The sequence below is a fragment of the Natrix helvetica genome (assembly GCF_964273705.1).
Source record: "Natrix helvetica genome assembly, chromosome: 3".
Lineage (NCBI taxonomy): Eukaryota > Metazoa > Chordata > Lepidosauria > Squamata > Natricidae > Natrix > Natrix helvetica.
The window spans coordinates 71,593,967-71,611,091 of NC_138549.1; positions in this window are offsets into that span (position 1 = coordinate 71,593,967).

Consider the following 17,125-nt stretch of genomic DNA (forward strand, 5'->3'; position numbering starts at 1 on the left):
AAGATCAGTGGTATTTACAGACATCTGTCATGTATCAATCAGAGTAAAAGTGACAATTTATATATTTGTTTCCATTCTCCCATTGATAACTAGCAGCCAAGCACCATTTTAAGCATGCCCAAATGGCAAAGTTGACTTTTGAAATATTCTATTTGGGGTGGGGGTGGGGGGAGAGGTTGAACACACAGTTTGTTGTGGAAGACTTCAGATATGATTCAATGACTATTTCAACCTCATGCCAATAATTCTGAAAAAATTTGCTGGGTTCCTGTCAGTTCAAGCTGGCTTTCATCTGAATGAGCATGCATAGCTATCTCATCTCCAATCAATTTCTTGCCTTAAGTACTGTGCAGAACCATCATATTCTTAAATGGAACAAATAGTAATTGGGTGCTTAGAAGAAAGTAAAGCTTACCAATGACTGGTTCTCTATAGTTGCTTTATAACCTGGCTGGAAGTTTTAACTGCAAACAGATCCTTAACATGCTTTTCTTCAGCCAAGTAAGGGTCCCAGGAGTAAGTGTATCAAAATCTGGAAGGTGGTGGGCATGTCATCATGATTGAAGCACTCTTCCCACACCCTACACACCCCATTGCAGGGCTGTTTAGAGCACGTGTGGAAACATCTTCCCATGTTTGACTGGAACTCTATTGACATAGATGTCATGGTTCCAAACCAAGCCAGCAAAACAAGAGGCCACACTGTGAGTAGAACGGGTCTCTTTATTGGAGTCTCAGCTTGGCATGTGGTGAACAATAGAGTAAAAGAGTTTCTAGCCAGCTGGCTATATGAATTCAGTATGCTCATCCCACCTGTTCCTGATTGCTCCCAGCTGGCTCCAGCAAATACTCCTGCTGCAGCCTGTTTGCTCCCTGGCTGGCTCCAGCAAGTACTTATTTGGCCTGGATGGCTTCTGAGCTGACTGCAGCTGGCTTGCCTTCCTGGCTCTTCTCCCAGCATGAGTCCCATCACCTGACACCCATCTGTGCTCCATCCCTTTCCCCCTATATATGTGTGGCAACTCCAAAACAGCATATTGTGGCCAACTTGAACGGCACACTGCCTTGGACATTGGCAATAGGTTATGGTGACTGAATCTTGAAGATTCTGTAACACTGGGGTGTTGTTGTCACTTCGTCACATGACATACTGGAACTTTCCCCCCTTCACTAAACTGGGGGTGGGAGTGGCCAGTACATGACACACCCACACCACAGGCTATGAGTTTGACACTCCTGCTGTAACAGCTTTGTTCCCTATGCCAGGGGTGTCCAAACTTGGGAACTTTAAGACTTGTGGACTTCAATTCCCAGAATTCCCCAGCCAGCATGGCTGGCTGGGGAATTCTGGGAGTTGAAGTCCACAAGTCTTAAAGTTCCCAAGTTTGGACACCCCTGCCCTATGCCATTTGTCTGGTAAACTTGCAAGATTTGTTTCTCTCGCCATGTGCATGTATACATCTGAACTAGACTGTGTTGCTTCTTCATGTCATAAAATAGATATGGGTGCGTGCATAATTTTGTAATTATTTATTTATCTTGTCATGTTTATCTTTGTATTAGAAGTGGAGACCCTTTGAGAGGGTCAGCAACAACATTTCATTTTAATGTATGCCGATTTGTGTACATTCAAAGTGACAATAAAGTTATTCTAAGTGTGAAACCTTGACTGTATTTTCTTAACCTAATACTCTTAACCTAATACTCCAAGGAGTAAAATGGAATCAGTCTGAGTTCTTTTCTTATGCTTTCCTAATTTCTCGGGCTTAACACATGCTTTTCTCTCTGTTGCTGCATAGTTTCTTTAAAGTAGAAGAGGTTTCGGTCATGATACCATATCCACCATGTTGTAGATTGTGACAGCAAACTCTTCCCTATCACCAACTAAGTACTATAATCAAAGAAACAACTCATTCATCAGTCTTTAAGAGCACTTTTTGAAAAAACAATTCCCACATATTATTGAAACTAACTCCAGGCGCAGTAACATTATGCATATTTTTGTTTTATGTTAATCAACTATATTAATTTAAGCAGGAAGCAAAGAGTTTTTATACTGCGAAACATATTTGGAAAAAAGGGAAAGTTAAATTTCAGTTTTTCTCATTCCATATCTACAAATATATATTATAGAATTATAGAAATTATCATTATAATTAATTATACAATTATAGAAATTAAAATAGCATTGAAAAATTCATACGGCAAGCAAATGTACAGCATACACTTAATTCTCCCGTATTTCTGTAAAATGTGAGGTGTTTAAAAAACAAAAAGCAGTGTATTAGTAGGTATACGGATGTGATAGAAATATGATTAGGGGAATATATTTAATCATATTGGTCCGGGCTGGAATAAGTTAGATTTTCTTTTCTTATAATTGGTCCTCCTCCTCCTTCTCCTCCTCCTCCTCCTCCTCCTCCTCCTCCTCCTCCTCCTCCTCCTCCTCCTCCTCCTCCTCCTCCTCCTCCTCCTCCTTCTTCTTCTTCTTCTTCTTCTGTTCACTACTTTCTTCCTGTATCTGCATAATGTTGCTAACCCCAAAAGAGCATAGCCCAATAACTATGTATACATCTGTGCATGATTTTTCAGTGAAACGGCTGTACGGAATACACTTCTCAAGAGGATTTGTAGGAAGATAAGAAAATACTTTAAATTTTAATCAGATATTGTTTTGTGGGGAAAAAAGGAGACTGAGAATAGATTAGAATGACAGAAACAAAAACCTTTGCAGCTATTCGGATCCTTCTATATCCCAAATAACCACTGGTTAAACTATACTTACTAATTGACTCCAGCATTTAACCATTCCTCTTAAATTGTGAATGTTTGCAAAAGCAGCATTAAAGGGGGAAAGATCGATTAGATACATAATCACCACCAACTCTCTAGGCATAATCAAGAAAAAGCTGTATGTGTGCATTCCATGACCACAAGCAATAGAATGAGTTTAATAAATTGCTATTCTAATTCTGTAGTTGAGTTTTTTAAAAAGTGGAGGACTGAATGTATAAAAGTAATAACATCATTCAATTTAGTTTTGAGCCCTTGATACTCTCACATTGTTTGTTTTCTTTTATTTAATTAATTCTAGGGCTTGCAGAACACACACATATGCATGGGCATGCATATACTACACACCACACATGCAGACACAAAGGTTTCTAATTAATAAATCAATAACATACCCATAATGACCCAACTTCCATGCCATTAGCACCATTCTTCTCAAGTTCAGAATGAAATGCTATCATAATTCACCTCCATATCCTGAAGTATCTGTATAAAAGCAAGAGTCATCCTTACCTATAAGAGTAAGCTATATCAGAGAAGGGAACAGGTTAGTTTCCAGGTTCTCATCTGTTTATCTCCTGGTAGGTTGGGACCTATGACAGGGATAACTCTGCTAGATCCTTTGGGGCAAGCAGATACTGTTTAGAATGGGATAGTCTCAGTGACATTCAAATTCCAAACAATATAGGGCTTTATAGATTATTACTAGCACATTCATTTGCACTTTAAAGCAAACTTGTACCAGAGATATTACATGGCTGTAGTAGCTCTCATTTGCTATTAAGCAGGCATGAGTAGTAGTTTTTAGGAAACCTTCAAGGCAGTTTTATATAAAGTCAATGTCAAAGAAACAAATAACTACATTCAACTCAACAAAATGTCACAACTGATGGATCAATCATACTTGCCATCTGATTTTATAATTTGAACCACAAGTGTAGGAGAGACTTACCTACCTGCTCCTTCAAAGAGACTTCAACTCCATATAGAGCCAAATATATCACTAACCTGGCCTTCGATAGCTTTCAGAACAATAGTCATTCGTTGTCAGAGTTGAAGTTGAGCTAGTCTCTTTCCACCCAATCTTTTATAGTGTGCAGGCACCGACTCAAAACCATTCCATTTTCTGCCTGATCATATCTCAACTTCTTGCCAATCGATTATTTCTTCCAATGTTTTGAGAGATATTGAGCGTATCAGGGAGAGGAGCAGGCTGTGGGACCAAAGGTCAGGTTCTCCTTTTTCACTACTGCCAACTGAAACCACTGAATTAAAATTATTATAATCCTTGTAACATAGTGCTTCCAAGTTTCAATCCTTCCAGGTAGCCTACAGGAATATCATGAATAATGATACTGAAAGCCATTAAAGTATTGAGCAAAATGAAGAATACCAAGAATGATGATGTTGAAAGCCATTAATGTATTAAGTAGAATCAAAAGGCCCACACTTTCCTCCATGTACTATTTACGAGAATCACCAGTATAATTCACTCCCATGCAATTGGTTTCATGATTAAGGTAAGACTAAAATTCCCAGTCTCACAGTTTCTAGCCTGATAGCTTAACCATGAACCAAACTGTCTTGCTAGTCTACAAATAGTCCATAGAAAATATCACTTAGGTATGATATGATGATATTCTTCAAATATATAAAGGCTGATATATGGATAGTGTAATGGGAGGAGGGACCAGAACCAGTCATTCAATGTACAAGGAAGGGGCTTTGAACTAGACTTGGAGAGGAATTTCATGATTCTGTAAACTGCTAAACTGCTTGTGATAGAAATAAAACATGGTTAATAAATTAATGTATTAACTAGCTTTCATTCAAATTGCATTTTGATGTACATGACACCAGATTTAGCATTTGTTCTGTCCACCTTTTATTTTGAAAGTGTAAATCCCTAAGCCTACTATCAATGGTTAAATATAGCTCTCGTCTCAGAGGAAAAAATTGTATACTCATATGCTAAGGCATATGGCTAAGTGCCTCAATGGCTAAGATGCTGAACTTGTTGATCAGAAAGATCAACAATTCAGCAGTTTGAATCCCTAGCATTGCATAACAGAGTGAGCTCCCATTACTTGTCCCAGCTTCTACCAACCTAGCAGTTCGAAAGCATGTAAAAATGCAAGTAGAAAAATAGGAACCACTTTTGGTGGTAAGGTAACAGCGTACCATGCACCTTCGGCATTTAGTCATGCCGGCCACAGGAGTACGGAGACGTCTTTGGACAGTGCTGGCTCTTTGGCTTTGAAATAGAGATGAGCACTACCCCTAGAGTCAGGAACAACTAGCACATATGTGTGAGGGGAACCTTTACCTTACCTTTATCTATGCTAAGGTGTAATGTCAGGAACATTGGTTTGATGAATAATCCAGAGTTGATTGGTTCAGACATTGCAACAAGCCATAAACTGTAGCTCACAAGTCATTCAAGTATCACAGTAGGAAGCCAAAATGAAACAAGCCAGTGAAAGACATAGTGTGTCGTCCAGTTCCAGCACTAATTTTCAGGAGTGTGTTGACGATGAAAAAAAAAGTGGTGGCTTTTCATCTAGAATTCCTGGAAGAAAGATGTCCTACATATAAAAATAATGAATAAAATTACCTAGCCTGTTGAAATGCATTTCACATAAAAATTGGCTCACCCATATTTAAAATTAGCAAGTCAGCAAACCAAACATCACAAGCATGCTACTCAGAGGTGGTTTGCTACTGGTTCACACCGGTTCGGGCGAACCGGTAGTGAAAATTGTGACTGAGTCGCTGAAACGGTAGGGATGGCAGGATTGCCATGCCCCCGAACTGGTTCCCCAGTCACTGCGGCATATTTTTTTTGACATTTTAAATGTTCTGCACATGTGCAGACTTTTTTATCGGCAATTGCGCATGCGCACAGAGTGCATGCAAATCGCACGTGTACCAAACTGGCAGTAACTCCAGCAGGAACCCAGAGATGAGCACTATCCCATGCTACTTGAGCATGCAGATAAGCCAGTCATAGAAGCAGATTGTCCCATATGGTGCCTCCTGTAATTCAATGGCATCCCCTGTGCAATGAAAGGAAAGCAGTCATTCTGAACTCACCCTCCACCTAACTTTATGAGTGCTCTCGGAATAGGGAATAAAGCATTCTTAAAATAATGACTGTTCCACTCATCTCTTCTCTTGCGGCATCACAATGAATTAGTGAGAGCTGTTTATGGTAAAGTAAATTAAAATACTGCCAAAAGGAAATCTCTACATGAAACATGTACTGTTGGGTGCCGTTCAATACTAATTTTATTGCTGCTTCACTGTAAAATTAAAAGAAAGCAGTTGTTCTTGCCAGCCGTATATTTGGAGTATTTAGCATGCAGGTAGCATAGGCAAAAGTAAGTGAATGCTAACACAAGGTAATATTTCGTGTTTATACCAGTTCAAAACCTCTCCTTAAGTGCTTCCAGCTTCCGTTTGGCTTTTTATGTGCAACCAAGTGATCTTTTCAAAGGCTACCTCTAAAGCATATAAATCAGTGATTGTTCTACACTGAATAACAATACCCCCCCCCCAATTTCTATTGAAAAGCATTGGATGATCTGAAAATCAAGCCTGTTCTAGCCATATATTCAGACAATCGCTTGGATTCTGATATCACACATTTGAAGTCATAAAGGTGTATGCCAGTGGTGTGTTCCAGATCCTGTTCCAACTGGTACGGTTGGAACGTGCCCGGCGTCACCCACATGGACACGCGCACATGTATTGTAGCTGCCAGTGATGCTTCCACAAGCCTCCATGACGCTCCAGCTGCTCGTTGCACCATCGTGTAGGCACTGTACGTGCCATGCATGTGGACGGAAGCAGTGAAGGCTTTAAAGGACAGGTAAGGAGCTCGGGCAGGCAGGTGGGCCTCTGGAACACTGTACCGGAATGGTACCCGATGCTCCGGGCAGGCTCCGGTACGCCCGTACCCGGATGTACCACCCACAACCCACCACTGGTATATGCATGAACTGTAATGGTATTGGTCAATACCCTGCACATTTTTTTCTTTACATTTTAAAGCCATTAAACAAGCATTTCAGATATTTGGAGGTCAAAGGACATAGGTAGAATGAAAAAAAAGAAGGCAAAGGACTAACCATTTGAGACCTGCAAATGGCACTATTTGTTACTAGAAAGAAAGAAAAAACATCTTAGAAAAACTTATTATGAAAATAGAAAGGGAAAGGAAGAAAAATGGTAAACACCAAATGTTTAAAAGATAAAGGGAATGATCAGTAGCATGGTTAGCAAATTCGAAACTGACAGAGAGCAAGTTAAGGTAGTGAACAGATAGTCCTCAAGTTACAACTGTTCATTTAGTGTCTGTTCAAAGTTACAACAGCATTGAAGAAAGTGACTTATGACCTTTTTTCCACACTTATAACCCTTACAGCATCATCGGGGTGGTGATCAAAATATTAACACATGGCAATTGATTCATATTTATGATGGTTGCAGTGTCCCAGAGTCCCATAATCTCCTTTTGTGACCTTCTGTGACCTTCTGCCAAGCAAAGTCAATGGGGAAGCCAGGTTCGCTTAACAACTGTGCGACTAACTTAAGAACTGCATTGATTCACTTAACAATGGTGGCAAGGAAGGTCATAAAAACTCACTTAACAAATGTTTCACTTAGCAACAGAAACTTTGGGCTCAATTGTGATCATAAGTTGAGGACTACCTGCAGTAGAGAATTGTGTCTTTTTGAGTTCAAAAATACAGATGGTATGGTGAAATAAAGAGAAAATTAGTATTAAAGAGGAATTCGATGACAGCCATAATGGATAAGTACAGTATTTTTCAGACTATAAGACGCACCATGATTTTGAAGAGGTAATTTTTTTAAAAAGGTTTTTGCACTCTGCAGGCCTCTCAAATCCTCTGCACGCCTTGTTTTTTTGTGAAAAATGGGCATGCAGAGGCTTTGGGAGGCTTGTAGAGAGCTCCTGGGGGCTGGGCACCCCCAAAAAGGGGAAAAAACAGCTGGTTTTTTTCAAAAATAAATAAATAAAGGGCATACAGAAGCTTTGGAAGCTTGTAGAATGCTTCTGGGGACTAGGGGGGCAAAAATGAGCAAAAAATGGCCTGTTGTTCACAAAAATGGGCTGCTTTTTGCAAAAATAAAAAAGGCACGAAGAGGCTTTGTAGAGTGGGGGCTGCGGGGGGCAAAAAAGAGCAAAAATGGCCAATTTCTTTGCTCGTTTTTGTGATCCTCAGCCCCCAGGAGCACTTTGCAAGCCTCTCAAACCCTCTGCATGTCCATTTTTGCAAAAGGGACGGGGTTTCAGTAGGCAAAAAATGCTGTATTCAGGGTATAAGATGCAGATTTTCACCCTCTTTTTTGGAGGAAAAAGGTGCATCTTATACTCCAAAAAATATTATATATTTCTATGATAAGAAAGCTCACAATAGTTGAAGAAAAGCTCTTTGCAGTCATAAAGGGCTCTATGAAAGTGACAGAATTAAGGTAAACAGTTTTGAAATATGGATGAGGAATGGTTGCTAAGAAAACCACAGACTAGAAATACCAAGACTTACTGATCCTTTGAAAGAATGACCACCAAGCCAAAAGAAAAATCACATTTTAAGCATATATTTAAGCATTGTGAGCATTATATGTTTAAAGCATTTTGAGCATATAATGAACATGAGTGGGAGAAAAATGGCTTGGCAAAAATTAAGGGAGTAGAAGAAGGAAACATAACACATACTGGGATCAAAGGGATTGTATGAATTTTCTTGAAGATTTGGTTCTATTTATTAAAGACAGGGATGTGGTGGCTCAGTGGCTAAGATGCTGAGCTTGTCAATTAGAAGGTTGGCAGTTCAGTGGTTCAAATAGCTAGTGCTGAGTAACAGAATGAGCTCCCATTACTTGTCCCAGCTTCTACCAAACCTAGTTCGAAAGCATGTAAAAATGCAAGTAGAAAAATAGAGACCACCTTTGGTGGGAAGGTAACAGCATTCCATGCACCTTCAACATCTAGTCATGCTGGCCACATGACCATGGAGACATCTTTGGACAGTGCTGGCTCTTCGGCTTTGAAACGGAGATGAGCGCTACCCCCTAGAGTCAGGAATGACTAGCACATATGTGTGTGGGGAACTTTTACCTTCATTCAAGACAGGGTTAGGCAGTGGGCATTAGTCCATACAGTCACCAAACATTGTGTGATGACCTGGGGCTGGGCATGGAAGCAACACAGCCAGAACGAAGGCTTAACTCTCCCTTTTATTGCTCCACCTTTTCCCCCAAAGTCCCACCATTCACTGAAAGTCCAAAGCTCTAAACATTCACCTCCAATACTGCCTGGCTACTACTAGTCCAGAGGAGCAGCACAGTTCTGAGAGCAGTCACAGTTCAGGGAATTTGGTTCTAAGGAGTTCAAGAGTTCACTGGGACTGCAGCACAACCCAGAGCAGAATTGGGTTGCTGCAAACTCACACATAGCCAAGCAAGGCAAGCAGGGCAAGGCAAGCAAAGTATCCAGATGTCGGTAAGAGCACATGAGACTGGAAAAAGGCAATGCTTGTTCCCAACAAGTGCCCTTCCCAACAGCATCTCTTTAAATCTGATTCCCCAGGTGACCCTTGTGAAGAGGAGTGGGACTCCCTCATCCCAAGTTATTGGGTCACCCTGCTCTAATCCCACCTCCTCGCCATTCTCCGTGCTCAGGGATAGTGGGAGAGATAATTGCTCATTGCTGGAGCTCTGTTGCTCCTCTGCTCCATGCCTGCCCTCACTTCCCACTTTGCTTGGTCATCCTGTGCCCTCTCTCCTTTGCCGGCAACCCTTCCCAGGCCCATGGGACCTGGGACTACTTCATCCTGCTGCTCTGGTTTTTCCTTCATTGGTCCTAGCTTCACCTCATCATCATCGGATTCAAGCTCAGATGGGGCCATGACAAATTGAGTCCAATTTGATAACAGTTCTCCAACAGGGTAAATAGATGGAAAGTTAACTGAGACTTTGAAACTGTGGTAGGCTGGCATCTATCATTGTAGATACCACAAAATGCATCAGCTGTCACAAGAATGAGTGATTCCACATTTTTTTTTAGTACAAAAGATGTTGGTTGGTGTTATCATGAACATATTGATGCAATCTAATATAGAGTGGCCTTTTTTAAAAACAAGTTATTTGAAATTATTCTACCTAGACAACCTAGTATTGATCTCCTGAAAAGGATTTTAAGGAAGTCCAAATCTTTTCAAAAGGCCAATATTATTAGCTTTATCTCATCCAAATTTAGTACTATACAAAAAACATTAAGAATCTTTTGTTAGAAAATGAATATACCAAAGTTAGATTACTCTCTCTGATGACAACAACAACGAGAACAACAATAGCAGGTTAGGATATCAAAAAATGCCCAAGCAAAGGAAACAAGTTAGAAGTTTTAACTTCTTCAAAAATTCAGAGGAATATTGACTATAACTACGTATGTAATAAGAGACATCTGCCAATTGGGAGAAAGATCATGAAAAAATTAGGTAAAAATTAATATGCAGAGACATCACAATGACAACAAGTCTTTATTGTCAAAGCTATGATTCTCCTAGGTATTACATATAACTATGAAAGCTGTACCATCTGGTTCTCAATATATTTAAATTCATGAATCTATTGCAAGCTGTGGGAAATAGATTTGTGGATTTGCTTGTAATAAACACACAAATCAGGGATAATCTCAAAAAATTGAGTGAAGAAAAGGGAAACCTTTAACATGTAACATAGGTTGGAAATATCCACAAGAAAGGCGGTAAAAGAGAACATGAGATCATGCAACATAGGAATAAAAATATCCCTCAGTGCTTAGAAGCTCATCCATCCTCAAAGTTTGAAGCTACATTGCCCTGGATCTACCTATTATTTTGAGCATGGCCTCATCTGAAGTCCATTGCTAGATGGAGTTTCAAAATTTATAAAGAAACTCTATTGCAAGTTTTCATATTTTTAATTAAACATGGTTATTATTTGCATTTTTGCATATCACTAAATATATGTGAGACAATACCAGTCCCCCTGTCATTTCCTTCCTGTGCAGGTATCAGGTCTTGAAGGTGAAGGGAAAAAAGTGATAATGCTTTTGAGCTGGATGCTTGAGAAAACAGTTAATTGTGTGAAACAATTGTATGAAAGAAGAATGTGCAGAGGCTTGCTTTTGAAAAGCAAGTTTTTGTTGGTAATTTAGAAAAGCAGATGTAGACAGGAGTAAGATTGTCATGGGAAGGCACCTTAAGTATCTCCCCAATGTTTCCTTTTATTGTCAAGCTTCTCAGAATAGCAAAAGCTCATTGGACAGAAAATACACTTGGCAACTATTGATTGGTTTACAGATGCATGCTTTTCCTCATGGACACCTCATGGACACTTCATGATGAAGATTCGTGACCCATATGTAATGATTGACTGTTGCATGGAATGTCTCTATGTGTAAATTCCAAAGTATCTTCTTGTAAGCAAAAAGTATTAAGAGAAAGGAATGTGGACTTTGACTTATTTAATCAATGTGGTTTGCCAGCTATTGATTAACCAATTAACTCCACAAGTTTTTTTTATTGTCCAAGTTTTATTGATATTAAAAGTTTTACAAGGAAAAAGGGATTAAAAGGTTATAGAACTTTTTGACAGCTACATCGTGCGGGGAGTCTTCTTGTTGTCGCATCCCCCCCCATCCACTGGCAGAGCCTCTGCCCCACCCTGCTGTATTTCTTGTGCAGCCTCCCCCATGTCTCCTAAGAGAGCACTGTGTTTTTTAGTGAAAGTCTCTGCTTCCGCAACTGTGTTAATTCTAATTCTACTGCCCTCCCAAAAAATCAACATGCCTTCTGGTAACAACCACCTGAACCAAACCCCATTATTATATATTTTTTTTGCTAAGAAGGAATATTTCCTTCTCTTATCTCTTACTTTCTTTGGGATCTGCTTAAGAATGGCTATTTCTTTATCCTTATATTTTAATGGTCCTCTCCTTTGAGCTCCTAGAACCTGATCTCTTGTGGTTTTTCTAAGAAATTTAACATGAACTTCCCTTGAAACCTTGTGTGTTCTTGCATAGGCTGAATTAATCCTATAAATCAGGTCAATATTCCACCCAAGCTATTGTTTGTCTCTGTTAATATATTCTGCTAACATTGTGGTCATAATCTCCTTAAGATCTTCATTTTCAACTTCTGGCAAGTTTTGGAACCTAAGGAAAAAAGACGTCCTTTCAAATTCCATTTTTATCACATGATTCTCAAATTCTACATTCCCCCTTTGGACCATCTTCAGGTCGTCTCTCATCCCAACCGCACCCTCCTCCAGTACACCTATCCTCTGCTCATTCCATGTGGTTTGTTGTTGCGTCTCTCTGAGCTGATCATTTAAGTCCTGCAGTTGTTTTTCATTTCGTCCTGCCCCTTTAAAATGGCTTGAAGCATCTGCTGGATGGACAAATCCTTTGAACTCTCTTCAGGGGCTTTAGGTTGTGAAAAAGATCCCAGTTGTGATTGTTGTGATTGTCAGTTCAACCATCCTTTCTCTCACAGTTGTAGTGAAAAGAGAAAAAAGAGATTTCCCCCCCATTAATTAAGGGAAGTGAAAGTATTTTAAAACTTTCTCTCTCTCCCTTGCCAGGGAGAGATTGTCCAAGTGCCGCTTTTCCGAGGGGGGTGGAAATTCCCCCCTCCAATTCTAGCTCCTCCAAAGGTTGAAACAAAGTCCCCCAAAAAACTGCAGATCAATCAATAGAGTAATAAACTGTAAAAGACCTGGGGAGACCCCCTCACCTCACCACGCTTCAGCTGTTGCATTCAAATTATTCATTTCCTTCCAGGCTGCGTCAGCAAAGCGCGTGGTGGCATTCCGCACACTCCCTACGCTCACTGGCTCCTGGGGCAAAGCTGGAGACCCTCCCATGGCTGCCAGCACTCCAGGGGGTCCCAGCAAACCACCCCTACGGCAGGGCACCCCTCAATGGCACCCTGTGCTCCCCTAGGATTCAGGGGAGCCCACCGAGGCAGCAAGAAGGTGGATGCATGTGTCCATCGCCTTCGGCTGCCGGAAGTCATCTCCTCCACAAGTTTTTACAATACTGTACTGTGCACAAGAACATAGAAGAAAATACAGGAAAGTACAGGGGGGAAATGGAATATAATATCTAAGCTTACATGCCTTTAGAAATGTGTTTTGCAATAAGCACTAAGCCCTTAGAAAGGCTGGATGAAGAAATAAAATAACACTTCTCAATTGTGGTAGCCGGAAAATTCTTCAAAATATGACTAATGAAAGAACAGATCATTTAGTACCAGATAAAGTAAAACCAGATTGCACTAGTAGCACTAATAATGAAGGTAGCACTTAAATATTTTGAACACATGCTGTGAACCCAAGGTCATTTGAGAAGTATCTGCTGCTTAGAAAAGTCAAAAGTAATAAAAAAGAAGACAAGATGGTTAAATACTATTATTGGTGAGACAAGCATGACTTCCAAGAAATCCAAGAAAGAATTACTGATGTCCAAAAATGTCCATTAGGTAGTGAATAGTTAGAAGAGTTGAACAATGGTGCCAATAGAAGAACTTTGCTATTTGTCATATAAACAAGGATGAAACAAGTCAAAATAGTGCAATAGAAAGGAGGATATTCACGCCTCCCATTGCAGTTGCCATGACTACCTAAAGCTGCTCCCAGCTGATGCAAATTAGAACTTCCAGCAGGGGGAAGTTGTAAAAGTGCCACTGAAGGATTAGTCAATTTTTTCCCCACTTCAGCTCAACAATCCTAACACAGTTTGCCAACTCTAATTACAACTGCAACCTACTAAGCCTGTGCATGGATCAGCCAAACCGATTTGTGGATGGATCCTACATTTTGGAAATAGATGGATCCACTTTGCATTGAACCAGTGGTAGTTTTTCCTAATCTGTTCCACTTTTAGAAGAAGAAAATAATAATAATAATAATAATAATAATAATAATAATAATAATAATAATAATAACAACAACAACAACAACAACAACAACAACAATAATAATAACATAATAACCCCTCCAAGGAGCTTTACCTTGTCGTGGTGGAGGGGCTTGTGTGCTCTAGTGATCCTAAGGGCTATGCTGAACAGGTGCAACCATATCAGACAGGACTTAGGTGAAGGGCCAGACAAAATTTGCTCCACAACCCATTCAAACATGGTGAATGCAAGAAAAATGAAATTTATGCCGGCTGAACCGTCGCCTGGATTAACAAGGGTTCTGTTGGATGCTATGGCTCCTGGGCATTCTGCACAAAATGAGCTACAGGGCTCAGCTCCCTCTGCTAGGCAACCAGGGCATGGAGCTGACAAGCTACTGGAAGAAAAAGCAAAAAAGCAAAAAATCTGGAGATAAAGGCAGTAAAACCAGAAGAAGGCTATAAGTACTTGGGGATTTTAGACTTTATGACTTAATACATAATAAAGTCAAGGAATTAACCTCAGCCAAGTACATTCGATGAATTCGCAAGGTATTAAAGTCCAAACTGCGTGGAGGAAACATAATCAAAGCCACAAATATACCTGTATATTCAATACTCTGCAGGAATAATTGACTGGACCCAGATGGAGTTGGACAATTTGGACAGAAAAACAAGGAAGCTTATGACAATGAATCATGCTGTGCACTCTAAAAGTGATGTTGACCGATTGTATCTACCAAGAGCAAAGGGTGATTGAGGACTCCTATAAGCAAAGAAGACTGTGGAAGAAGAAAGACACAGCTTCAATGATTACATCCAGAAAAGTGAAGAACCAATGATTAAGGAAGTAAATAAAGGAGGCCTTTTGAAGACAACTAAGTTAAAAGCTGAATATAAGAAAGAAGTAATTGAGAAGCGAGCTGAAAATTGGAAAAGCAAAGCTATGCATGGTCAATATTTGAAAAGTATTGAAGGCAAAGCTGACCAAAAACGAACTTGGAACTGGTTAAGATCAGGAGAACTGAAAAAAGAAACAGAAGGCTTTATTTTGGCAGCTCAAGAACAAGCCTTAGCCACAAACTGCATGGAGGAAAAAATTCAACATGTTACCACCAATAACAAATGTCGCCTCTGTAATGAGAAAGATGAGACAGTTGATCACTAGATCAGCGGGTGCAGCAAAATTTAACATGACCGCGTTGCTAAGATTATTCACTGGAAATTGTGCCAAAAGTTTGGATTTGAGTACAGCAAAAACCACTGGGACCATCAGGTTGAGAAGGTTTTAGAGAATGAGAAAGGCAAAATCTTGTGGGACTTCAGAATCCAGACTGACAGGCACTTGGCCTACAACACACCTGACATAACAATAATTGAAAAGAAAAAAAGTATGGTTCATTGACATTGCAATACCTGGTGATGCACGAATTGAAGATAAACAGCAAGGAAAAATCACAAAATACCTAGACTTGCAAATTGAAGATGAGCGACTGTGGAAAAAGAAATAATGTGTTGTCCCAATTGTAATTGGAACCCTTGGAGCAATACCTAAAGGGCTACCTCGCTATTTGAAAATTCGAAATTTACCTGACTTGAACATTCTGACTCTACCAAAAACCACCCTATTTGGAAAAACTTATATCCTCTGACATTACCTTAATAGTTCCTAGGTCCTTCGTTAGGACTCGAGCTGTTAGGCTACCAACCAGCCCCAAAGGCTGTGAATCTCACCAAAGATTAACATCATCATCATCATCATCATCATCATCATCATCATCATCATCATCATCATCATCATCACAACAACAACAGCAACAGCAACAGCAACAGCAACAGCAACAGCAGCAACAGCAACAGCAACAACAACAACAACAACAACAACAAGATCACCATCAGTCAAATGCAAAAAGCTGCACTGCTTGCATCCACATGTATATTACAAAAATACGTTACGACATCCTAGGCCCCTGGGTGGGGCTCGACTAGTAATCAATGCCAAATCCGGTGAAACAACTGGCCGCTGTGATACAATTGTATAACAACAACAATAACAACAACAACAACCTTCAAGTTGCTATAACACTTTTCTAGTGCCTAAGCCTATTTTATTAACTCTAGTCATTTTACTTACTGTATAAACAGGGAGGGCTTAGAGTCTTTGTGGCTCATTCAAAAACATGGAATTTTGCTGATTGTTTGTCTTGATTAGATGTTTGTGGCAGTAGAATTTGAAAGATCCCTGCCTCTAAAATTCTGGTTGAATACATTTGGTAATTTAATCATCCATTTTGGGTTCCTAATAGTAACCATAACACTTGAGAGGGTAATTTAACACTGCCTGTTCAAGCTGCTTCTTTTCTTCAACCTTTGTTTACTTCAAGTTCTTCAAGGAAAAAGAAGCAATTCACAATTATAAAGAGAATCCTATCATGAGGCAGGGAGAGGTGGGGAGGGGGCACTCACAAAGATTTCTTATTAGGAGTTCATGCAACAATTGACATGTATTTGGAATAAAAAGATAATTAATGAAATATTGTAGGAAGTTAAAATGAAATATCCTAAGAAATACTGAAAAGGCAGAATATTATATTTCCCTGGTTGTGAAAAGGGAGAAACATGTTTTAAAGACAAAGTAACTCCTGCAGCTTCCTGCCCATCCCCCTTTGTCAATGGGCCATTAAGATGCCCAAGCCAGTCCCTTTACATAATAGAGAGTTCTCCCCTTCAGCTCCAGGGTGATGGAATCAAGGCATGCTAGTGTTAGCCTTTTACACAACTCACCACATGGCATCTGAGAACTCAACCAAACCTGGACTCAGTCTAGAGAGTTGCCCATGCATGGTCCCATGGGAGTCTGACAACCAATCAGAATACATTTCTTACACAGGAAGAGGAAACAGAGAGGTGGAGCCAAACAGAGTATTAAAAACCCAGCAAGCCCCTCCTCTTGCTCTCTTCTTCACCCAATGGCTGGAAGCATGTGATCACATTTTTCCCCAGGATCTCAAGCCATGTGGTCTTGTCCACCATTAAACCATCTTTCTAAGCAGCTTCCATGTTTCCAGTGTCTTTTTCCCCACTTGGAACTGAATCCAGAAGGACATTTCTTCCAACAATATGAAAATGTACTAACTGGATATATTGATGGGATCTCCTTCTCCTCCTCTCCCTCCCTCCCTCCCTCCCTCTTTCTCACCTTCTCCTTCCCTGTCTCCTTCTCTCCCTTTCTTTCCCTCTCATCCAGTATGAGGATAACACTGATTCAAAATGTGGTATACTTTGTTTTGTAAACCAGTCAGACAAGATGAAGGACCAAGTGGGAAAATGAAAAAAAAAAGTTAAATTCAAGGTATAGGGTTG